We start from the raw sequence: 25,291 nt of genomic DNA, 5'->3' as shown, positions 1-25,291 counted from the left end.
CATCCGGGTCACTTCAGGGGATCACAGGATCGCAGCTTCTACAAACCACATACCAGAAAAAGTAACTGAAAGCGCTTTAGTATTCTTAAATAATATAAAAATAATTTAAAATAAATGCAATGTCTTTGTTGTGAATAATAATATAAGTATTCATGGTTTAAAAAACTAATTTTTTTGTCGGTTGCAAATTTTCACCGACACGAAAGCGCAGCCGTCGGCGCCATTGCAGCGCTACCGATACGTTGTGTTTTGTATTATTTGCCTCTTTGAGGCATTGCTTGAATACTTGTACGGTGGACACGTGTGAAGAACTCATTCAATAGGAAGGTGAGCAAGAGTGTGTTTTGGAAGCCAACGACCAGGATTTCGGCCTGTCAACATTGGCGAGTTTCAACGGGTAAGCCATGAAGAAAGAGTGCTGCGACGTCTTTTCATCTGTTAGGGGAACGAAGACTCCTGCGCCGTTTTACTAAGCCTGGATGAATCGCATGGCCGGTGAGTCCCGCTCTGCGTTTCTTTGCTAATGATCTGTATTCACACGCGCTATTTGTATGCGGCTATATAGGGATGTGAGGAGGCAGTCCGCCTGCGGTTGCCGCAGCTACAATGCGGCGCCAAGAAAGCAGGGCCTATATCCTGCATGACAAGTGTTGTTCTCAATGTCTGTATGTGCATTTATTACTCGCGTGCCGTGGTAAATAAAAATGGCACCAGATATCACAACAGAGTTACGCTTTCGCTTGCTAGCGCTTCGACACTCGGTGTAAAAGCATGGATTTGCACTGCGTAGAAGACGATGAGCGAGAAGTGCCGCGCGGCGGAGCGCTCGCGCTTGGCCAGCTGCGATCAGACACCGCACTATTTTGCTCAGGGTTAGTACTCATCGGATTAGTGCTTGTGCCTTAATATGCGTCATACTAAATTTTGAGACAGTGATCGCATGCGAAAGGCTAGTTCATATTCATCGCCTTGTCATTTGTAAACTTGTCTGTGCTTCCCCAGTGGAACAGGATTTGAGGCAGTGTTACGTCAAAGTTACATCAATCTTGCTTCTCCTGAGCTGTAAACTTTGATGCTTCCTCTCCTTCTGAGCACTGCGAGCTGTCGGAGATGCAACTGCACAATTATTTAGGATTTCTACCTTTTTGCTATATCCCTCGCTTTTGCGGCCCGCATTCAAGTCGTTCGCCATTGTCGATGGTTTTTTTGTTACTTATTTTCGCTTTGTTATTTATTCTTGGTTGCGTGCCATCAGCTGTGGTGCCGGCGATTCTCCGAGCTCAGAACTCTTCCCAGGCACGGGATCCTACCCACAGACCTCCCTTCGCCGCACTCACGAGTGTTCTTTGGTATTTTTTTGTTTCTCTTGCCTTTACTTGCATTGCCAGTCGACAAATTTGTGCAGCTTTTAATTGTATGCAGATTTGTTAAATGCGCTAGCAATTTTTCTATGATGCCAAGCTGTGCTGTGAGGTATCAAGCTTCCTGCTAGTGAAGGCATGCTTTTTTCAATTCTCTCTTCTCATTTAACCAAGGCAGACTGGTTGCAACTTTCAATTTAATACCTAGACATTGGTGCAAGGCACCATGATAGGAATTAATGAAAACCTGCACATCCTATATTCAAATTGGTGTGCGGTATTTCAGCCAGCTCATCTTTCAGTGTGGTTATAACAGTCATTGTGACTATTCTCAAAGAATGTATATGGGTGCATTACATAAAATCTGTTCATTTGTTTTGTCATGGGCTAGCTCATTGGTTTTTATTTACTTACATTACGTCTAAGTTTAGTTTTTAAAGCAGTAGATGATTTCCTCTGTTGTCATTCATGACATGGCTACAGCCACTGACAGCTGTTGCTCTTGATGTATTTATTTGCAGTTGCCAGCGGCCAGCATCTATTGGGCCATGCGTGCTTCCTGCCTTCGGCTGTGTCATCCCTCCTGATCCGTTCATGGTAGTTATTCTTTTTCAGTGATGCATATCTTAGCTGCCTATTTAGAAAAATATTTTCAATATAGGCTTGCAGCTAGGTTTAGAAATGCATGAAACTCTACATGCACTTCACAGCAGTGCCTCAGCTTATAATTACCGGAACTGTAGACTTGTACAAAATATAGTCGCTGATGTAGCTCTTGACGCAGCTGCTGTTAACATAAACGTGCTTTGACATTGCACACCTGTTGCCTGGTATGCATATGTGTCCTCGAAAAGGACCTATATGTTCATTTATCCCTTTAAAAACATTGTGCTCTACAATGATGATTTACCAGTATTTCTGATACAGAGACCAAATTGTCAGTCAGTAATGTAACATTGCACGATGACACCAATCCTTGTATGATATAGCATCCTTGCAATGCACTGGGCAAGCTGCTGTCAGCACAGATTTATTGCTGGTTTATTGCCATAGCATATGGTTATACTGCACAGTTTGTACCTCTACCTTCTTAAAGCTTTATACTTTAAAAATTTAAAATTAGTTGAAGGAAAATTCAAGGAAATGTAACAGTAACTGTCTCACATTTTGGTGGACACTTGAACCGTGATATAAGGGAGGGATATAGAAGGGAAGTAATGAAGAGCTGATGCCCATGTTAGATGCCCCTCTTTAGTTAAACATACCTCGCAATTAACACATTTGGTGCAAAACAAACATGGGACTTGCACGTTCACAAGCACCCTCATGTCAGTAAAACAAAGTGCAAATGTTGCCGTACTTTAGAGCTTTGCTCCTAAAAGCGCAGCTGACTGCTGCTCAAAGTTGAGAGCAAAAATATGTCTAATTTTCCTCATGTGCAGTCTGCGGTGCTGGTGCCATTTGCAATGGTGATTGACATTGAGTTGCATGATGCTCAGTCTGTTCCTGGAGTTAGTGATTTTGTCTGTCATGTGAATGTGCTGTTAAAATTAGTGCAAAACAATGGTTCTCTAGTTCATTTTAGGTAACTGTGTCCTGTGCCACATGCTACCACCTATTTTCCTCAAATTTCCTAATCTCATTTAGCCATCTGATTGCCACCCATTCATGCATTCACCTACTCTTGGAATCCTCCCAGTGCTTTAGTGTGGTATTGCTTATATCTTCTCTGCATTACACATGCATTGCACTTCCTCTTTTTTTGATTTAGTCAAGAGATCTCTGTTCCTGTTTCTTGCATAAGCATAAGAGGTGACTCAAGTGCACCATCTAGGCTTGTGATGCAATGTGTAGGGCGCTTCGTTTTTGGGTAAAACCTGGTTTCTCCCTACTGTTGCATCAAAAAAGATTCTTAAAGATCAGGTTCAACCCAATTTCTGTGCAAATGTGCCTGTAAGAAAGTGTGGTTTGAAGGTGCACAAAGGCAAAGAACTGCTGGAGTGTAGTTTAAGGGAGGAAACAGCGCAATGAAACACGCACACACGAAGAACGGACACACACGAGCGCTGACTCACAACTGAAATTTATTTTGAAGAAAAGATGCTTAAATAGGAGACATGCGAGGGTGCATAACAGGGCTGCTGCAGCGATAACCGCCAATCAGTGTGGTCGCGTCACAAAATTTCAAAAACAGCAACGAAAGAAGTAAGTGATAAAAAACGGTGTAAAGGGCCGCAAAAAGGTGGTCAGGTGACAGTAACAATAACAAGACCAATGGGGGGGGGGGGGAGCATTAAAACCATGAGGGACACAGATGTGAAAATACAGGTGAAACATAAAAATGAAAGACGTACAAGCTTTAAAAGCGTGCCCAAAAGGGGGGGGGGGGAGATAAAAGTGTTAAAATCTTAAGACGCAGCGAAGGATAAAACAAGATAAAGGCACTACCAACAAGGGATCACAGAATCATTAGGCTATAGGTTGCACAAGAAAACTTAAGTGTTCATCAGGCCACCCAGAAAATTTAGCTCTTTTTCCGACAAGGAGAGGGATGCAGTGCTCACGCATTGTTCACCAGCTTGATGAATTTGGAGGGCTTCTAGGATTTCCCTCATCAACCTATCTCGTCCTCGGCCGATAGTGGTGCAGCGATTAAAGTCAGGGGTGCAGATTCTTTCAGTGTCGTCTTCTGTGATTTTGCACTTCTTACAGTGCTTAGCCAGGTGCCCAGAAATTGCTATACTATTTACGTTGTTTTGGTGTTCTTGTAGGTGGATATTGATGCACCTTCCCGTTTGACCGATGTACCTCTTCCCGCATGACACTGGGATGGAGTAAATTATTTCTAAATCACAGGGGACATGTTGATCAGAGTGTGCCACCCTACACCCTCGGGTTTCCGGCGGGTTATTCACTTTGGAACAGAGGGCGGAAAGCTTGTTGGGAGCCAGGAAGACATCCGCGCCGGCGCGCTGTGCGACTTTCTTTAGACGATGGCCGATGGTGTGGAGGTAGGGCATTGCCACAAAATTTCTGCGTTTATCGTTTGAAGCAACAGGTCCGAGGTGTGGCCGGGGCTTCTTGATCATGGAGCCGGCTACTGATACAAGCAGATGCAAAGGGTAGCCTGCCGACAGCAGGCTACCCTTTGCGCGCCGGCGTGGATGTCTTCCTGGCTCCCAACAAGCTTTCCGCCCTCTGTTCCAAAGTGAATAACCCGCCGGAAACCCGAGGGTGTAGGGTGGCACACTCTGATCAACATGTCCCCTGTGATTTAGAAATAATTTACTCCATCCCAGTGTCATGCGGGAAGAGGTACATCGGTCAAACGGGAAGGTGCATCAATATCCGCCTACAAGAACACCAAAACAACGTAAATAGTATAGCAATTTCTGGGCACCTGGCTAAGCACTGTAAGAAGTGCAAAATCACAGAAGACGACACTGAAAGAATCTGCACCCCTGACTTTAATCGCTGCACCACTATAGGCCGAGGACGAGATAGGTTGATGAGGGAAATCCTAGAAGCCCTCCAAATTCATCAAGCTGGTGAACAATGCGTGAGCACTGCATCCCTCTCCTTGTCGGAAAAAGAGCTAAATTTTCTGGGTGGCCTGATGAACACTTAAGTTTTCTTGTGCAACCTATAGCCTAATGATTCTGTGATCCCTTGTTGGTAGTGCCTTTATCTTGTTTTATCCTTCGCTGCGTCTTAAGATTTTAACACTTTTATCTCCCCCCCCCCTTTTTGGGCACGCTTTTAAAGCTTGTACATCTTTCATTTTTATGTTTCACCTGTATTTTCACATCTGTGTCCCTCATGGTTTTAATGCTCCCACCCCCCCCCATTGGTCTTGTTATTGTTACTGTCACCTGACCACCTTTTTGCGGCCCTTTACACCGTTTTTTATCACTTACTTCTTTCGTTGCTGTTTTTGAAATTTTGTGACGCGACCACACTGATTGGCGGTTATCGCTGCAGCAGCCCTGTTAAGCACCCTCGCATGTCTCCTATTTAAGCATCTTTTCTTCAAAATAAATTTCAGTTGTGAGTCAGCGCTCGTGTGTGTCCGTTCTTCGTGTGTCCGTGTTTCATTGCGCTGTTTCCTCCCTTAAACTACACTCCAGCAGTTCTTTGCCTTTGTGCACCTTCAAACCACACTTTCTTACAGGCACATTTGCACAGAAATTGGGTTGAACCTGATCTTTAAGAATCTTTTTTGATGCAACAGTAGGGAGAAACCAGGTTTTACCCAAAAACGAAGCGCCCTACACATTGCATCACAAGCCTAGATGGTGCACTTGAGTCACCTCTTATGCTTATGCAAGAAACAGGAACAGAGATCTCTTGACTAAATCAAAAAAAGAGGAAGTGCAATGCATGTGTAATGCAGAGAAGATATAAGCAATACCACACTAAACACTGGGAGGATTCCAAGAGTAGGTGAATGCATGAATGGGTGGCAATCAGATGGCTAAATGAGATTAGGAAATTTGAGGAAAATAGGTGGTAGCATGTGGCACAGGACACAGTTACCTAAAATGAACTAGAGAACCATTGTTTTGCACTAATTTTAACAGCACATTCACATGACAGACAAAATCACTAACTCCAGGAACAGACTGAGCATCATGCAACTCAATGTCAATCACCATTGCAAATGGCACCAGCACCGCAGACTGCACATGAGGAAAATTAGACATATTTTTGCTCTCAACTTTGAGCAGCAGTCAGCTGCGCTTTTAGGAGCAAAGCTCTAAAGTACGGCAACATTTGCACTTTGTTTTACTGACATGAGGGTGCTTGTGAACGTGCAAGTCCCATGTTTGTTTTGCACCAAATGTGTTAATTGCGAGGTATGTTTAACTAAAGAGGGGCATCTAACATGGGCATCAGCTCTTCATTACTTCCCTTCTATATCCCTCCCTTATATCACGGTTCAAGTGTCCACCAAAATGTGAGACAGTTACTGTTACATTTCCTTGAATTTTCCTTCAACTAATTTTAAATTTTTAAAGTATAAAGCTTTAAGAAGGTAGAGGTACAAACTGTGCAGTATAACCATATGCTATGGCAATAAACCAGCAATAAATCTGTGCTGACAGCAGCTTGCCCAGTGCATTGCAAGGATGCTATATCATACAAGGATTGGTGTCATCGTGCAATGTTACATTACTGACTGACAATTTGGTCTCTGTATCAGAAATACTGGTAAATCATCATTGTAGAGCACAATGTTTTTAAAGGGATAAATGAACAAATAGGTCCTTTTCGAGGACACATATGCATACCAGGCAACAGGTGTGCAATGTCAAAGCACGTTTATGTTAACAGCAGCTGCGTCAAGAGCTACATCAGCGACTATATTTTGTACAAGTCTACAGTTCCGGTAATTATAAGCTGAGGCACTGCTGTGAAGTGCATGTAGAGTTTCATGCATTTCTAAACCTAGCTGCAAGCCTATATTGAAAATATTTTTCTAAATAGGCAGCTAAGATATGCATCACTGAAAAAGAATAACTACCATGAACGGATCAGGAGGGATGACACAGCCGAAGGCAGGAAGCACGCATGGCCCAATAGATGCTGGCCGCTGGCAACTGCAAATAAATACATCAAGAGCAACAGCTGTCAGTGGCTGTAGCCATGTCATGAATGACAACAGAGGAAATCATCTACTGCTTTAAAAACTAAACTTAGACGTAATGTAAGTAAATAAAAACCAATGAGCTAGCCCATGACGAAACAAATGAACAGATTTTATGTAATGCACCCATATACATTCTTTGAGAATAGTCACAATGACTGTTATAACCACACTGAAAGATGAGCTGGCTGAAATACCGCACACCAATTTGAATATAGGATGTGCAGGTTTTCATTAATTCCTATCATGGTGCCTTGCACCAATGTCTAGGTATTAAATTGAAAGTTGCAACCAGTCTGCCTTGGTTAAATGAGAAGAGAGAATTGAAAAAAGCATGCCTTCACTAGCAGGAAGCTTGATACCTCACAGCACAGCTTGGCATCATAGAAAAATTGCTAGCGCATTTAACAAATCTGCATACAATTAAAAGCTGCACAAATTTGTCGACTGGCAATGCAAGTAAAGGCAAGAGAAACAAAAAAATACCAAAGAACACTCGTGAGTGCGGCGAAGGGAGGTCTGTGGGTAGGATCCCGTGCCTGGGAAGAGTTCCGAGCTCGGAGAATCGCCGGCACCACAGCTGATGGCACGCAACCAAGAATAAATAACAAAGCGAAAATAAGTAACAAAAAAACCATCGACAATGGCGAACGACTTGAATGCGGGCCGCAAAAGCGAGGGATATAGCAAAAAGGTAGAAATCCTAAATAATTGTGCAGTTGCATCTCCGACAGCTCGCAGTGCTCAGAAGGAGAGGAAGCATCAAAGTTTACAGCTCAGGAGAAGCAAGATTGATCTAACTTTGACATAACACTGCCTCAAATCCTGTTCCACTGGGGAAGCACAGACAAGTTTACAAATGACAAGGCGATGAATATGAACTAGCCTTTCGCATGCGATCACTGTCTCAAAATTTAGTATGACGCATATTAAGGCACAAGCACTAATCCGATGAGTACTAACCCTGAGCAAAATAGTGCGGTGTCTGATCGCAGCTGGCCAAGCGCGAGCGCTCCGCCGCGCGGCACTTCTCGCTCATCGTCTTCTACGCAGTGCAAATCCATGCTTTTACACCGAGTGTCGAAGCGCTAGCAAGCGAAAGCGTAACTCTGTTGTGATATCTGGTGCCATTTTTATTTACCACGGCACGCGAGTAATAAATGCACATACAGACATTGAGAACAACACTTGTCATGCAGGATATAGGCCCTGCTTTCTTGGCGCCGCATTGTAGCTGCGGCAACCGCAGGCGGACTGCCTCCTCACATCCCTATATAGCCGCATACAAATAGCGCGTGTGAATACAGATCATTAGCAAAGAAACGCAGAGCGGGACTCACCGGCCATGCGATTCATCCAGGCTTAGTAAAACGGCGCAGGAGTCTTCGTTCCCCTAGCAGATGAAAAGACGTCGCAGCACTCTTTCTTCATGGCTTACCCGTTGAAACTCGCCAATGTTGACAGGCCGAAATCCTGGTCGTTGGCTTCCAAAACACACTCTTGCTCACCTTCCTATTGAATGAGTTCTTCACACGTGTCCACCGTACAAGTATTCAAGCAATGCCTCAAAGAGGCAAATAATACAAAACACAACGTATCGGTAGCGCTGCAATGGCGCCGACGGCTGCGCTTTCGTGTCGGTGAAAATTTGCAACCGACAAAAAAATTAGTTTTTTAAACCATGAATACTTATATTATTATTCACAACAAAGACATTGCATTTATTTTAAATTATTTTTATATTATTTAAGAATACTAAAGCGCTTTCAGTTACTTTTTCTGGTATGTGATTTGTAGAAGCTGCGATCCTGTGATCCCCTGAAGTGACCCGGATGCCTAGCAGACGACGGAGCAGACGACGGTGTTGACAGAATGCAATTTCGTTTTATGCCAGATAAAATCGCTAAGTTGCGACAAAAACAGCGAATGAAAGCGCCGTATCTCAAGCTGGCGAATATCGTGGATAAGTTGGACGCAATTGGCACGATGGAGAGTAGCTGCTATGCATTAATTTGCGCGAGCGACACTGGCACGCTCACCGGAGATCATGAAACTTAACAGCTTATCGGTGACCAGTACAAGGGGAGTGCTTTGATATCAACTGCGTTACGAAACTACGTCGATACTTGCGTCTCACTTTAGCTAATATGCAACAGCGGCTAGCACTCGCCGCATCCTGATCGCGTGTAGTTTAACAAGCAAGAGCCCACTAGCGCATCGAAGAAGGCGTGTTTTCGATTTCGTATCGTTACGATAAATACGGGTTGTTTCGGCACGTACTGGAATTGAAGTTCTCAGCCTGTGCGTCACGGACGCTGACGATGGCGTCGCGGACGATCTTAACTAAGACTCGCCGCAACGCAGCCGATAACCCAAGCATATGTGCGTTAAAGGTTGTTCACCAGTAGTGCAAACGTGGGCATCAAGTATCGCTCAGTCGCAGCGCCAGTCGCTCGCTTCTCGATTTTCCAGCCTTCCCAGTGAAGGTCGCAAGCTGTTGAGCCAATCAGTGAGCCAGCGGGAGTGAGCGAGGCGAGCTTTCGGGAACGACGCCGCCCGCGGGCGCGCCGGGCAATGAACTACGCGCTACCCCCTGGCTGCCCTAGTCGTCGCTAAGCCTAGCCGGTTTCGCATCGATTCAGCAGCTGAGTGCACTTCGAAACTGGCTAGCGCTGAGGTGCTGCTCTCGTCATCGTTTTACTGTGATCCTCGTCTCATAGTAAAACAAAGATATGCTCGGTTTCCGCGACACCTTCAGGAGCGGAGCCAGCTGAGGCCAGGAAAGCCGCGACTGAGCAGAAGCAATTAAAGGCGCCGTGGGGAGACATTTGTTTGTATTCCTGTTATCGCTTCTACCAACGACTCGATATTGGCCAACGATACTCCATCCGACGGCTTAGTATGGACTTGAACAAACATTACTGTCGCATTTTTCTGACGCTGGCGGCCGGTATTCAGGCTGGCTTGCCGCGCCCGTACGTTATCATGTCGCTCCTTAACTGTATGGCCGTGGTGCACATCAAAACCTCCAGACATCCTCCTTTTCGCTCAGATTGTCATAGCACACAGTCACACTGGGACCAGAGTAGTTTAGAGGACCGAGCGCGGGTGCACAGGAGCTAGACTGTGTCAAAGCAGGTGAAACTCTTTAAAGCGCGCGGTTGATGTCAGTCCCAAGTCTTTATTCTCATTTCGACCGAGAATCAAATCGGTTCAAACTCGCCGGCCGCCGCATTTCACCTTCGGCTGCATACGCTGCTGTCTATGTTTAGCGACATTTTCGTGTCACCGTCATGAAATGTTGAGTGAAGGCAATGAACGACATCTTAAAGTATTTTTTTTTGCTTTGCTATTTTATGATAAGCACCACGTCACTGCCGCTAAAAAAAATTCTCCGCCAACACTGCATCAGCGTTGGACTTAAGAGCGTTAGCTACGAGAGCTTCAAGTGTTTAGATCGGGGTCCTAGATCGGGGTGCTCAGCAAACGTGGAGAAGACAAAATACAAACATCTGAGGGCATTTCGTTTCGGAAACATTCGTTCTAAGATACAAGCAGCGTCATCTACATAAAAGATTTTGCACTACTATTGCGATTTACAGCCACCTTCGCTAAATCCGGTATGTTTCCTCCTTATATATCACTTAACGAATTTTATAAACGTGTGCATTACAACAAGATGAATTGTTTGACCGCATCCGGAACCCTCTGCGACAAACGATTAGGCCTTATGGCTGTCTGGAAGTCCCCGGAATGCACAGTTTGTGGGTGAAAAGGTCGTCGGTGCGAATCCTACACATATTTTGGGCTTCATCTAAATATTTATTTTATCCTCAGGAACATGAAAGTCAAATGACACCACTTCGATCGTTATGCGTCAAACGGGCGGCCCCCAAATTTGATGCAAATGGGGGTCCCCGGGGTTCCACTTCGATAGCCGCTGTACTGGCATATGTAAAACGGATCGAAGGTATCTTTGACAACTGAGGCTCTACGCGCCCGCTGTTGCTATGTGATATAGTGTGGTAACTGTCTTGGCTAATTTGACCTTCCCTGCAGACAGACGTGTCCTTGACAAACGTAAGTAGTAAGAGCTGACGCTCTTAAAACTGAAACGCGCGGAAAAATGATATCGGGGTTGCCTTGAACATTTATACAGAGAACTGCGTGCATGTACACACATGCTGCCTTTGTGTAGCCGGATGGTTATGGCGAGTAATTTTCCCTGATTGACGACTAACGACATTCTTTTCCGCGACGCATAGAAGTGTCCTTGGTTTTTTCTGCGCATGTAGTAGTAGCGGTACATTATGTTACATGGCTTGAACATGTCACAGAAGCCAAGAGGACACTGACTTTCAGTAGCGCCATTCGACTTGCGCACACCGATTGGTGTGCAGGCGCTGTCGTGGCTGCAGCTACATGCCGCCACCGCAGGCGCGTGCGGATACGCAGGCACCGCTGGCTTCGTCGCTTGTGTGTACAGCTTTTTGGGCTTTCAAAGCCGCATTATACTCTTGAGCATGCACTACTTTCATCACATTGTCTTGTGGGAACAGAAGGGAATTAGGTGAGTGCTCGAGCAGTGCCTCTCCTCTAAGCCAATTCTCGTTCGGTGAGAGAGCCAGGTCGCGGGAAGCGAGTTGAATACTCAATTCGCCAATGTGAATGAGCACTTCATTTCGCTCGGTGCCCGTCACCAACAGACCAGAGCACCTCGCATCCTCTTCGCGACTCGCCACAGTGAACGCGCTTTGAAGCATCTTTTGTCAATTTGATCCTATCGCTGTCACACGACCGCATGACAGTATTTCTAGAATTCTGCAGTAAAATAATTACCCTCACCAGGAATCTGTCGTATGATCCCACGATAGGTATCTATCGCGCGGCACAATCCACGACAGGTATCTGTCGCGCGACTCATCCCACGACAGGTATCTGTCGCGCGGCATATCCCACGACAAGCTCTTGTGTCGCGCGACAGGCCGCACGACAGGTACTTTTGTCGCGTGAAAAGAGGCGCGATAGAAGTCTGTCGCGCGACTGAACCCACGACAGGCAACTTTGCTGAGGCACGCAATCTCTGTCGCGCGGCACTAGTCCCTCTGTCGCGCGACAGTACCTGCGACAGAAACCTGTCGCGCGACAAATGCTGCGACAGGGACCTTCTTCGCACGACAAAATGCAGGAAAGATGTCTGTCGTGCGGCAGAACCCACTACAAACAACTTTGTCGCGCGAAAGAACCCACGACACGAAGCTTGTCGCACGACACATGGCACGACAAGACAGCTTGTCTTGCGACACAAAATTGTGTCGCACGACAGATGCGCGACAAAAAATTCTGTTGTCCGTTTTGATCGGGATGACTTGTGAACTTTTACTCTTGTCTTGATTTTAGCCACCAAACAGGTAACCTTCGCCTGGTCACTTCTATACCCGCTTAAAATCTACTTTCCCTTCACCGTCCCTAAACCCCAAGGCCTTGGTCTGCTTTCCACTGTAGTTTTTAACCCCTGTACCGAAAAAGTATCAAGTGTTCAGCCGTTTCCTCGTCCTCTGCGCACGCAACGCACAACGTGTTTATCTCGTGGTACCTCACTCTATGTCAGTCCGCAAAACTCCCGTCCTGGCCTCAAACAACAATGAGCTTCCCCTACAATTATCATAGATTTTTCTTTGGCAATTTCCTGCTTAAGGGTGCTGTATGTTCCCAGTGCCGATTTTGTCAGCATCCCTGTTTTCCACGGAGCTTTCTCTATTTCTTAAACCGTTTTCATAACCGATAATTGCAGATTTGCCCCATACTGCTCTCCAGATATTTGCTTGACAATTTTCTAGTTCGCTTTCTCCATTTCGTGTCAACATTCCTTATGTACAGGTATCTGAAAACATTCCTAGCCCACTGCTTGTCGTTCTCGCGGCGACACACGTTAGGGGCTTTGCCGGAGAGGTCGGGCGTGCTGGTCGGTATAATGCGGTGCTTGGCAATCGGCGTTTGTCTCACCTTCGGCGATGACGAAAAACACTCGCTGTAGCTTCGAAGCAGATTGTGGATCTGGTCTTCTCTGTTCCAGGGCAGGGCTGGGTTGATGTAGAAAGTGGGCGAGTTCTCTTGGTCAGGCGAATCTTCTGCGGATGGTTCGGAGAGGGCGAAGGAGTTTCGTACGTCGGGTATTGCGTCGAAGAAAGCAATTTTCGTTCTTCTGTCAATGTGCCGGTATTCTTCGCTGAAGTTAATCAGCAGCACTTCGGTCTGGCCATTGCGGAAATGTGCGATGCCTCTTGCGATGCTGATTCCTCAGTCTAGAGGCAGCTGCATGTTCCCCTCGATAATGGCTTCAGCGTTAATGGCCTTCCTCGTAACGCTTGAACGGGGTGGGACGCTCACTTCTTCCACCAGGACACTCAGGGAAATGTGATTTTCTAGAGCTTTCATCGAAGGGATGGCCTCGTCCGTCGAAAGCGTGATCAACTTGGATAGCAGGTCGATGATCGCCTGATGTTCATTAAGGAAATCCATGCCCAGTATCACTTCGCGGGAGCATTGCGGTAGCACAACAAATGACGCAGGATAGGTATGTCCTTTGACAGTCACTCGCGTTGTGCATCGTCCTGATGGCGTAATAAGGTGCTCCCCTGCGGTGCGAATTTGTGGGCCGTCCCAAGCGGTTGTGACTTTCCTCAGCTGCGCGGCAAATGTTCCATTCATCACTGAGCCGCAGCGATAGCTGAGTGGTTATGCCACTCGGCTGCTGGCCCGAAAGACACGGGTTCGATCCCGGCCGCGGCGGTCGAATTTCCATGGAGGCGAAATTCTAGAGGCCCGTGTACTGTTCGATGTCAATGCACGTTAAAGAACCCCAGGTGGTCGAAATTTCCGGAGACCTTCACTACGGCTCCCCTTATAGCCTGAGTCTCTTTGGGACGTTATACCCCCATAAACCAAACCATTCATCACTGAGTAATCGGCTCCTGTGTCGACTAGAGCGGTAACTATCCGGCCGTCGATAGTCACTTCTAAGTCGGATGTCCTGGCTCTTGCATTGACATTCGGCCTCGGCGTCGGGTCACGGCTTCGTCGCGTATGCGAATCGCCGGTGGGGCGTGTCGTCGAAGCTTTTCTTTGCGGTGGCGTCCTTTTTAATGCAGCTCGCGTCGTGGTCGGGGTTTTCATTTTGTGCGGCGTCGGTGCAGCGAGTGTACCGTCTTCATGCGGCGTAGCGGGTGCAGCGTCTTCATGGGGCGTGGTCGGTGGAGGATCTTCGGCGTTTAGCTCGTGAGCAACCTCACCTCCAGGGGTTGCGGTCTTTAGTTTCCCATAGGGGGCTGGGAGACCTTCCTCGTACCGCGGCTGCGTAGCTGCTGCGTGGCGACACAAAGCGCGAGGTTGACGGCTATGGTGAGCGCGAAAGGCGGTTCGGCGTGTACTCCTCTCGCCGCAGGTACTCGTCGATTTTCCGCGGAAGTTGGCCGAAACCTGGTCGTGGGGCCTCAACGGCAAACCCTCGATGACCTATACGTCGGACGGGCAGTGACGAGTTATATGGCAGGCCTCACCGCAATGGAAGCACTACGGCCGGTTGTCGGAAGTCCTCCAGGCGTCGCATTTCCTGGGGCTTGAGCATCGCTCATAGCCTGGGCGGGCGGTGGCAGGGATGGGTTGTCGTTGGGGCTGAGGAGTGCATACTGCAGCGGCGTAGGTCATGGCCTGGGGTTCTGTGGCCGTCGGGTGCCAAGTGCCTGTTGCAATTCTCTTCGTACCACGTCCATTAAAGTCGCTGCTAGTGGCTGTGGGAAGAATGGCAGTAATCGGCGTAGCTCATCACGGACGATTTCGCGGACCACTTCTCGCAAGTTGTCGCTGGTGGCGGACGTGGTGTCCGGACACATTGCACCGACAGAGGAAAGGTTGGTTGTGCTGCCGCAACCAGACGTCGAGGGTCTTTTCGATCGTGCAGGCTTCTTGCATGAATTCGCTGACTGTTTTTGGCGGCTGGCGGACGAGGCTGCCAAAGAGTTGTTCCTTAACGCCGCGCATTAAAAACTGAACTTTATTTTCCTCGGTCATCCCCGGGGTCGGCGTGGCGAAAGAGGCGCTTCATTTCTTCCGCGTAACGGCGGACGGGCTCATTCGGAAGCTCGATTCTGGACTCGAGGAGTCGTTCAGCTCTTTCTTTCTTCACGACACTGGTGAATACCTTGAAGAGTTCATTCTTGAATAGCTCCCTTGTAGTAAGAGAAGACTCGTTGTTTTCATACCACGTGTGTGCTGAGCCCTCCATTGCGAAAAATGCGTGCCGAAGTTTCGCCGCATCATCCCAATTGTTGAATGATGCCACGCGCTCATATTGGTCCAACCATTCTTCGGGGGCGTCGCTAGGAATCCATTGAAAATTGGCGGCAGCCGCGGATGCTGCAGAATGATCGGGGTCGACATCTTTGGCGAAGTAGTGGTGCTTGTTGCGGCGTCCTTTTGCTGTCTGGTGCGATCCGGCATGGTCACGAACTCAGGCTCCTCTCCCTGGAGACGTCGGCTGGCTCGCTGAGCTGCTGGCTCGTCCTCGGGTGCGAAGCGCTGAGGGCTGGCTTCACGACTTGAAGGGGGCGTCCGGAACATGAAAGGCAATCCAGCACCTCCACCAGATGTCACGAAGTGGTGACTGCTATCCGAGGAGCAGAACTACAGTGAAGATGGCGTCTAAACAAAACTTTATTTGGGGCTGACTTGCGCCCACATGGACAGAATCACTAGGCGGTGGCGCAGCAAAAAGCGTGCTCGGCGGTCGTCGAAGACAATGCCCGCCGCTGTCGTCCGTGCTCAATTTAAAGCTGATAGCAAACTTTCTAGATAAAGCGTGCAAGTTTACTAGAACAATCTGGAACAAAGTAGAATAAGCTCTGCCTGACTGCGATCAATCGAGATAAATCTAGTCGCGTCTTGCGTTGTAAACAAAGCGATAAAGCGGCGTGGCGGCAGATTTGACGAATGAACAAACACTGCAAAGTTTCGCGTCAATAGTCCATTGCAGTGCCACCATCCACGCACACATTCACTCATATAATGACATAGTCCACTCCAGAAGACACCATATACGCACGCATTCCATTACAGTAGACAATAGTCCTTCCTGCTGTCAACATTTACAGACAAGATCAATGTCCTGCAGAAATGTTAAAAGAAGGCGTGCAGCCTCCCTTCTGCATGTCTAGTTTGCACTCGGGTAGACAATGTCTTGAACTGTACTATGAAGGGCTCCTGTCTTCTTCAATTAAGCCAACATCACATACCTTTCCGTGTTGTACTCTGGGCAGTACATAATATAATGTTCTATATCCTCGCACACACCACGTAAAGAACATAGCGGATACGATGTCATCCCTGTCTTATGCATCCAGGCAGGAGTGCGAGCACAGCCCGTGTGAATTCGAAGTAATAGAGTGGCCTGGGATCTTCTCAGTTCCTTGGTCACACATGGCTTGTGGCGCGCACTCCACAGGATACTGAAATGATTGAGCACCGTTTCTCTGAAGAGAGTTTTTTCATTCTGAGGTAATTTTTTGATGGATTCCTTGACAGAGCTTTATGGGCGACACTGTCTGCCACCTCAGTGCCTCTGACTCCTATGTGAGAGGGCACCCGTTGGAAATATAGAGTAAAGCCTCTGCTGTGCAGATTCTGCTCCACGCGTAGAGAGCTTATAGATTAGGCATCAGTAGGGGAACCGCGCTCTAACCTCTGAAGGGCAGATTTTTAATTAGGATGACAACAGGTTGAGCCGGACAAAACCCTACCTTCCGTAATGTCGCCACGATAGCAACAATTTCTAATGTTGGGGAGGATACGACAGCAGTAAAGCGTACACACCACTCCATCCGCAACCGCTTCAGCGACTCTACGACGGCCCGTTTCGCGTAGTCGAATTAGAGTCGGAGATTTTCATTGTGGTCATTCATCGCCGCCCTGACTCCTATTCGATTGACCGTATAAAGCCAGAATTTGTAGAGGAAGTTCTCCACAGTGCTCCTTTTTGTGTGGTTTCTTTGGCCTAAACAGCCAGCTGCCCATATACGCCACCATCAACTGCTACTCCACAAGAGCGACATGTCTTGTTCCGACTCCCAGCTCCTCCGGGCTCCTTTACTAACATGGGGAGGGGGAGGCTTCTGTAGCAGCACCACCGGCCTCCCAGGTGGCAGCGGCCTATAATGAAGACAGAACTTGGGCTCGCTCCCCGCGCTGGAGCCTCGCGCTAATCTTTTCCGGCTGGCTCAAGGCAGCGCTTCGAACTCTGGCGCTACTGCCAATATATCAGCCGATGTTTGCGTCATCCTGGCCTCGAACTGGTTGACGGGGCAAAAAGGTCTCATTTTTTTATTCTGTGGATATTAACGTGCAAGATGCGGATGGCAGTAGTGTCACACGCGCAAAGGACATAGAGCAAGCTTGCAAAGATGGGGCTAATCCTCCATGTCCAAACAATCCCCATATAGCAGTGCATACTCGAAGTTAACCAAGAGAGGGATCGCAATGAATTGTCTCAGTGCTGCTTTGGAAAAAACTTGCCCACGCAAAATGCAAGAAAGCATTAAACGGAAAACAGAGCGACTGCGCGTGTCAGGCTTCCCCGGCAGATACTATATCAGCTTTTTCAGAAAACCTCCTGCAAAAGAAGTAGAGCAGTAAAAAGCAAGTTCAGCAAGATCACAGGAAGCCCGCTCAGGTGACACCGTATGTTCATAAGGTATCGCACAACCTAAAGAAGATAGCAAGAAGATACGATGTATACTTGCTTTTCTCGGCCCCCAACAAACTTTCAAAAAACGTTTATCCAATGATGGTAAAAAAGAAAAAGCCTGTATGCGCTATCAAGCACCAACTCCGTTTCACGGAGTGTAAAACTAATGTAGTTTGCAGCATTCCTCTTACCTGTAATAGAGTGTATATCGGGCAAACCGCAAGTTATTTTAATGAAAGAGCTAGGGAGCACTACAATTTGGTGAAGGAAAGGAAGAGTGGGCAGCTTGCAGGGCATTGTCGGGACTGCAAATGCAAACCCACACTTCGAAAAACCAAAATTTTTGGCCGTGGAAAAGACCAAATCGAAAGAAAATTTGTGGAGGCATACCATATCAGATTAGCAGGCTGTCAGCGTATAAGCATACCATCATTATAGTTCTGCATAGTAATGAAATAGCTTTTCCGTAAAACTGACTGATTTCCACAAGATGACCTGTAGAACTGTACTTAACACCCAGTTTTCTTCAAAAAACTATCAGTTGGAAGTGCAGCGCTCGTCCCGTCGTGTTCGTTCTCTCTCGTTGACCGCGTCTTGTTCGCACTGCACTGCGACAAATTTTAGTGTGTATCAACTCCAACTGGCCCAGACTACAGTACTTCTGAATAACTCCCTTGATATCATTCGATTTTTTAGTACGGCATCTGATTCTTTAGCGCAAATGTCTCCAGCTCACGCCCGAAGTGGAAACCTTGTACGTTTCCCAAGTACTCACGCCGAGCGGAATATTTCCTGATCGACGCAAATTGCAATGTCATTTATGTAAAATGTTGGAAATGAGCCACCTTGAGCCGGAAGGAAGACTTTTTCTTAGTCCCAATGATTTCTGCGTTTATACTGAATTTAGCAGCTGCACTTTTGGCTATCAGCTCGTGAGCAGCAAAGATTTCAAACTCATCGATATCTGAAGCTTTTTAGTGTCCGAGTTTGGCCCTTTCGATATTCATTTCAGAAATCATATACGTGTGATGGGATTGCGATTGTATACAGCGTAAGGAGGCCTCAAACTGAAACAGTGTCAGGGGGCGCTCGTAATTAGTGAATGAACAAAATATATAAACCAATACATGGCCAGAGATGAAGAAATTAGCATGAATTAAAAAGGTCAAAGCCCCCAAAGACCAAACGGCTAACAAAAGGCAAACATCATATAAAGTTGACAAGGTTAGAAAAGGCATAAAGCAGTCAGTGTTAACAAATATGGAGTTCGAGAAAATTAACATGATTCCATGGAAAATTGCAACGATACGGAGGACTACCCCGCCGCGGTGGCTCAGTGGTTAGGGCGCTCGACTACAGATCCGGAGTTCCCGGGTTCGAACCCGACCGCGGCGGCTGCGTTTTTATGGAGGAAAAACGCTAAGGCGCCCGTGTGCTGTGCCATATCAGTGCACGTTAAAGATCCCCAGGTGGTCGAAATTATTCCGGAGCCCTCCACTACGGCACCTATTCTTCCTTTCTTCTTTCACTCCCTCCTTTATCCCTTCCCTTATGGCGCGGTTCAGGTGTCCAACGATATATGAGACAGATACTGCGCCATTTCCTTTCCCCAAAAACCAATTATAATAATAATAATAATTATTATTATTATTATTATTATTATTATTATTATTATTATTATTATTATTATTATTATTATTATTATTATTATTATTATTATTATTATTATACGGAGGACTACAACAAAGGCAGAGAAATATTGCATTGGACATGCAAACGAATATAGCTTAACTGCGGTTTTAAATTATAACGGAGGAGGGCAAGATTTAACAATGTAGGGCTAAAATTTCTGGGTATACATATGCATGAGAATATTGCTGTATGCCTACAATAGCTAGTCGAAAGTTCAGGTAAAAGTAGATTGTCATGCTTCGAAAATGTCGTTACGTTGGACTTAGGCATGCTGCGGGCATGCAGGTGATAGGGCCACCATTTCGGCGTAGCGGATAAATAAGTAATGCAAGCGTAACAGAAGTGTTATTACATATTGGGACTACCGCGTGATTATAGTCGATCGGTCATATGACGCTCTCGGGCGGCTAGATGGAGTGATACGGACCGTTTGATTTTGTAGGCGACGTTTAGGTGCGCAGTGGTTGGAGTATGCGTTGAGCCAGGACAATGAACATATTTGAAAAAATATGGTGCCCAGGGATCGTGCTGAGGAAAGTATCCACTCTTTTAATCAATACCCTAAATCCTAAAACGTGTAGGTAGAAGCGATTTTGTGGTGGCGAACTCCGTTAAAACAAAATATATGACATGGATAAATAATGTGGTGTCTTTTAAAAGCAGGGACGCTGGAGATATTAGTTTGTTCTTCTGTTGAAACACCAAAAATCAAGTTTTTGGGGGTTTATTTCAGACTGCATCAATGTGTTAGCTTGTCAGTTATCTTACAGATATTAGAATCAGATCATTGGTACTAGGCGCGAACGCACACAGAACACAAGGAAGGGAACGGGACAAAGCGCCACTTACAACTGCTTTAATCGGAGGCACATCACACGCACTTTCTTAAACGCAAGAAACACAATCAAATAAAGGATCGATAAGCACGTGCACTGGTTTAAAATTTCTTTTCCGCCTTATATAAAGATACGGATGGATCACTGACGCACATGTTTCCTTTCTCTCCGATAAAAAAAGCTTCAATTAATTCCCGAGCTTTGGTATCTTTACTGGAAGCTAGAATCCTCGCCCCTGAAAAATATGCCTCACAGGAGCGTGACGGGCAGGACCTAATATGCTTGGGTATGTTTGGCCCTTCTTTATTTTGCTCTAGATTTCTCTCATGTTCCCTAATACTATCATTGACGCAGAGCCCGGTTTGCCCTACGTATGAGTGACCGCATGAGAGGGAATTTCATACACCACCCCTACGGCGCTCCTCAAAAACGGTCGTCCATGCTTAGTGCCGCATCCTTTTTCCTCTTCACGTACTCTTACGATACGCGAGCACAAGTTTCCGATCTTTTTGGGAGCTGAAAACACAAGCGGAACCCCATGTCTGCTTGCGACCTTCTTTAAATTGTGGGCCATCTTATGTACATAGGGCACCACTACCGGTCTCACCACCTCTTCTCGAGGGGGACCTTCCCCAGCTCTAACCGCCACAGTCTTCATTTTTTGCAGTAGGCTTTCGGCGACTGCCATCACAACCGAATCATGGAATCCGGCTGAAGACAGCGTGGACGATTCATTCTGCAAGCTAACCTGCATCCTGTGAGGACACGATTTCCTGAGGGCGGATTTAAGGCAAAGTGAAGCAATTCCTCTTTTTATCAACTTCGAATGGGTAGAGTCATACGGCAGGAGCCCTTTTCTTGCACGAGGAGCATATCCCCAACAAAACTGATCCTCACAAAACTAAATATTTATATCTAGAAACTGCAGGCAGTTACCCTCAGGCACTTCATAAGTTAATTGCAAGTCATTTCCAAGCCATTTTCATGTTGTCGGAACTTGTGAAGTGCGTGAGGGTAACTGCCTGCAGTTTCTACATACAAATATTCAGTTTTGTGAGGAACAGCTTTGTTGGGGATATGCACCTCGTGCAACAAAAGGGCTCCTGCCGTATGACTCTACCCATTCGAAGTTTATAAAAATAGGAATTGCTTCACTTTGCCTTAAATCCGCCCTCAGGAAATCGTGTCCTCACAGGATGCAGGTTAGCTTTAATAACCAATTGGCCAGGCTGTCTTCAGCCGGATTCCCTGATTCGGTTGTGATGGCAGTCGCCGTAAGCCTACTGCAAAAAATGAAGACTGTGGCGGTTAGAGCTGGGGAAGGTCCTCCTCGAGAAGAGGTGGTGAGACCGGTAGTGGTGCCCTATGTAAGTACATAAGACGGCCCACAATTTAAAGAAGGTCGCAAGCAGGCATGGGGTGCCGCTTGTGTTTTCAGCCCCCCAAAAGCTCGGAAACCCGTGCTCGCGTATCGAAAGAGTACGTGAAGAGGAAAAAGGATGCGGCACTAAGCACGGACGACCGTTTTTGAAGCGCGCCGTAGGGGTAGTGTATGAAATTCCCTCTCATGCGGTCACTCATACGTAGGGCAAACCGGGCGCTGCGTCAATGACCGCATTAGGGAACATGAGAGAAATCTAGAGCAATATAAAGAAGGGCCAAACATACCCAAGCATATTAGGTCCTGCCCGTCACGCTCCTGTGAGGGATATTTTTCAGGGGCGAGGATTCTAGCTTCCAGTAAAGATATCAAAGCTCGGGAATTAATTGAAGCTTTTTTTATCGGAGAGAAAGGAAACATGTGCGTCAGTGATCCATCCGTATCTTTATATAAGGCGGAAAAGAAATTTTTAACCAGTGCACGTGCTTATCAATCCTGATTTGATTGTGTTCCTTGGGTTTAAGAAAGTATGTGTGATGTGCCTCCGAATAAAGCAGTTGTAAGTGGCGCTTTGTCCCGTTCCCTTCCTTGTGTTCTGTGTGTGTTCGCGCCTAGTACCAAAGATGAATTGTGACCAACTCGCCCAAGAAGACGTTCTTTTAGACTCAGATGACAAAATAGTACGGCCATCTAATTCTAGTCGACAATTAAAGTTATTGAGGCACTTAGGAAGATCATAAGCATGCATTCAAAAGAGTTGTGGACTTGATACTGAACCATGTTGCATGCCCGGAATCAGAGAATACATCACAAACCTCGACGATCTAAACACGCTCATTAACCAAGCCACAAATAAGAGTTAGAGCTGGGCCAGTAAAAAATACCAAGATAATAAGGATTTGTGGTGACAATTTTGTTTTTAATTTAGTCAAATGTTTTAGTGAAGCGAACAAAGTACCGATGAATATTTCAGGAATGAACGACACCAGATTTTCGTCATACTTCGGTAAATAGCTCTAATTTTCAAACTTCATTTCTGGCTTCATTTCCGTTAGCGATTGATTTTAACCTTATTTTAAGTCATAAATAATTTTTGAGCAAGCATACCTGATGAGAGCGAATTAAGTTTCGCAAAGTTTTCCGATTTTAAGTTAGAGCCTTGGCATATTTAGCAGTAAAACTGGAGGGGATACTTGGGCTCCCATTTAATGTTAATGGGTTAATACCCATACGTGCACAGTTAATTGCCTGCATAACATTCTTAGATTACTGACAATCCTGATACTCTTCCTCGCCCAATTGTGCAGCGGCTAAGAGTCGTGCTCGTCATCTCTCGCTCACAGCTGCTCGTCATCTCTCCCTCACAGCGGCGACGCCGGAATTTCCCTGAAACCGAGCCATTAAAGCTATCGCGTTAAACCTAGGTGGGATCACAGGGTGTTGAGGTCTAAATTAAATTGCATTTGACTAAGAAATAGAGGAGACCTGGAAGAAGTGCAGAATCGACTTAGTAGTTAGAGGAAAGTAGCTGAATTCAGGATCAACCTAGAGAACAAACTTTCCGCTCAACTCACCAAGACGACCTTAGTGTTCAAGAGAATAATGATTATCCCACCAATATCGTTGCGGAGTCGACAATAGAAGTATGGGTCGGGTAACCAGAGAAAGCACTCTGAGGAGATGAAAAATCTGGTTTAGAAACAACAGTGCACGAAAACCTAGGACCTCACAGATAGGAATGGAAGAGCTATAAAAGCTGATCAACGCGTGCAAGGTAAACAATGTAATATAAAGGAATAAAACAGGGAGAGAAGCAAGCATGCCCTAAAGAACGGGGGCAGCGCAAAACCCGCCAAGAGGAAATGAGGCGTTGGCAAAAAAATCAGATCTAAGCCCTGAAACAGGAGGGCACTGTCATTAGCAAAGCGTAGAAGATAGTTTAAGTAGGCATATAATTCCGCTATGACATTTAGTAGTACTCTTTACTAGTCGAAATAACCAGGATGCTAACCGCGGAGGCAGAGAGGAGAGCGATTTTAACATCCCTTCGGTAACAAAAGAGGAAGCAATGAAAATCCTTCATGAAATGCAAAGGCCAAAACCGGCAGGTAAGCATCCGGTAACTTCGGATCCATTGAAGGCCTGTTGGGACTTTGCGATAGGAAAATTGTCAGCCTGTATATGCAGTGCCTCACGACCCCGAGCGTACTGAAAGCTTGGGAAAACCCTGACGTCTGTATCCAAAAGAAAGCGGACGTCAAGAATTTCAAAATTTAGAGACCGGTCCGCTTGCTGGCTATTGCCTACAAGACATTAACTAAGGTAAACGCTAATAGAGCAACCATATTCACGAGCCCACCAAAGTACGAGACTGGCTTCCGGAAAGGCTATTTGAAAATAGACCGCATTCACACAACCAACAGGTAATAGAGAAATTCGCGGAATAAAATCAACCTGTGTAAGCAGCGTTCAAACATAAAAAGAAAGCATTTGGCTCAGTCGAACACGTAGCAAGCATGCAAATATTTCGTAACAAGGGTGTAGAAAAGGATTATGTAGAGGAGCTGGAGAGCGACGGTAGTGACCCACTTCGAAAGGTTTAAAATGCGAATCAGGAGAGCAGGCAGGCAGTGAAACGCGATTTCTCCTCTACTGTGCAGCCCGGGTTCAGAAGCTGTATCAGGAAAGCTGTAGTCGGAACAGTTGGAGCCTAAAATGAACGGAGAACACCTTTTTTCGATTACCTTTCATTCCCCTGCTAGTTATAAGGGAAGGAATCGTAGAGCATTTTCGACGACATAGGCAGGCAAAGCAGATCTCTTGGGCTAAAAACTAATAAGGATAAAACTAAAGCATAATCTTAAGCAGTAATGGAACGAAACAACGGATTACGATAGACACCAAAACATTAGAAGAGGTGAGGAAATCCATCTAACGAGGGCAGCTGGTAGCCGTAGATCCTGACAGCGAATGTGAACTAGCCTGAATAAAAACAAGTTGGAGTCCACTTGGCAACTTCTCTTAGGCCATGAATAGCGGCTTTCGAGTATCTATTTGTCAAAAGAAAAGCATGTAATATATTGATCTTTTCAGTGCTGAATTAGGAAGCAGAATTGTAGATGCTGAAGAAGACTTGACATTAAATTGTGGACACTACAGCGAGCTACGGGGAAAAAACCAACGGCTTAAAGACAGGAATGAGTTACAGTAGGTCAGTTACCAAACACGGGGTAATGACGTCTTAGTCGAAATCAAGAAATGGGCATCGGCAGGGCATGTCATACGAGCAGGTATACGAGCTTGCATATTGGACGGACCTCTGTGTTTGCGGCTTTAATTCATGGTTTTGAATCCTGCCTTTAGTTCTAACTGACATGCGAAACACGCCGCACCCTAGAGCTTAACTGAATGATACGATGGCTCAGTATTATCATGAAGATGTGCTGAAAACTAAAATGCGGACCGAACTTCCGAAGCCTGCTTTTGCTTGCCACTTTTCTGGAGCATGTTTTCTGGAGCATGTGAAGTCCAAACTGCATAATGTATGCTAACGGTGCCTGCCAACAATAAGAAGCACGTTCATACTCCCCGCTTCTGTTTCTCGGTAAAGATTACGGTTGCGTAAGCTACTCCGAG

At 46.2% G+C, this 25,291-nt stretch overlaps 1 protein-coding gene and 2 long non-coding RNA genes across 4 annotated transcripts in view; 2 read left to right on the top strand and 1 right to left on the bottom strand.

The window, feature by feature from the left end:
- Positions 1-25,291, top strand: part of LOC144124489 (uncharacterized) — a 1,136,493-nt gene that overhangs the window by 579,086 nt on the left and 532,116 nt on the right. The gene's annotated exons all lie outside the window — the stretch shown is intronic.
- LOC144122903 (uncharacterized) lies at positions 196-2,142 on the top strand. Its single transcript, XR_013312937.1, has 3 exons — positions 196-495; positions 1,256-1,349; positions 1,883-2,142. It is a non-coding gene; the product is annotated as an uncharacterized LOC144122903 (long non-coding RNA).
- Positions 6,704-8,644, bottom strand: LOC144122902 (uncharacterized). Its single transcript, XR_013312936.1, has 3 exons — positions 8,349-8,644; positions 7,495-7,588; positions 6,704-6,961 (listed from the first exon to the last, which is right to left on the bottom strand). It is a non-coding gene; the product is annotated as an uncharacterized LOC144122902 (long non-coding RNA).

Source organism: Amblyomma americanum, chromosome 3, assembly GCF_052857255.1.
Source record: "Amblyomma americanum isolate KBUSLIRL-KWMA chromosome 3, ASM5285725v1, whole genome shotgun sequence".
Lineage (NCBI taxonomy): Eukaryota > Metazoa > Arthropoda > Arachnida > Ixodida > Ixodidae > Amblyomma > Amblyomma americanum.
The sequence above is the reverse complement of the archived record's forward strand: the minus strand, read 5'-3'. Positions and strand labels throughout refer to the sequence as shown.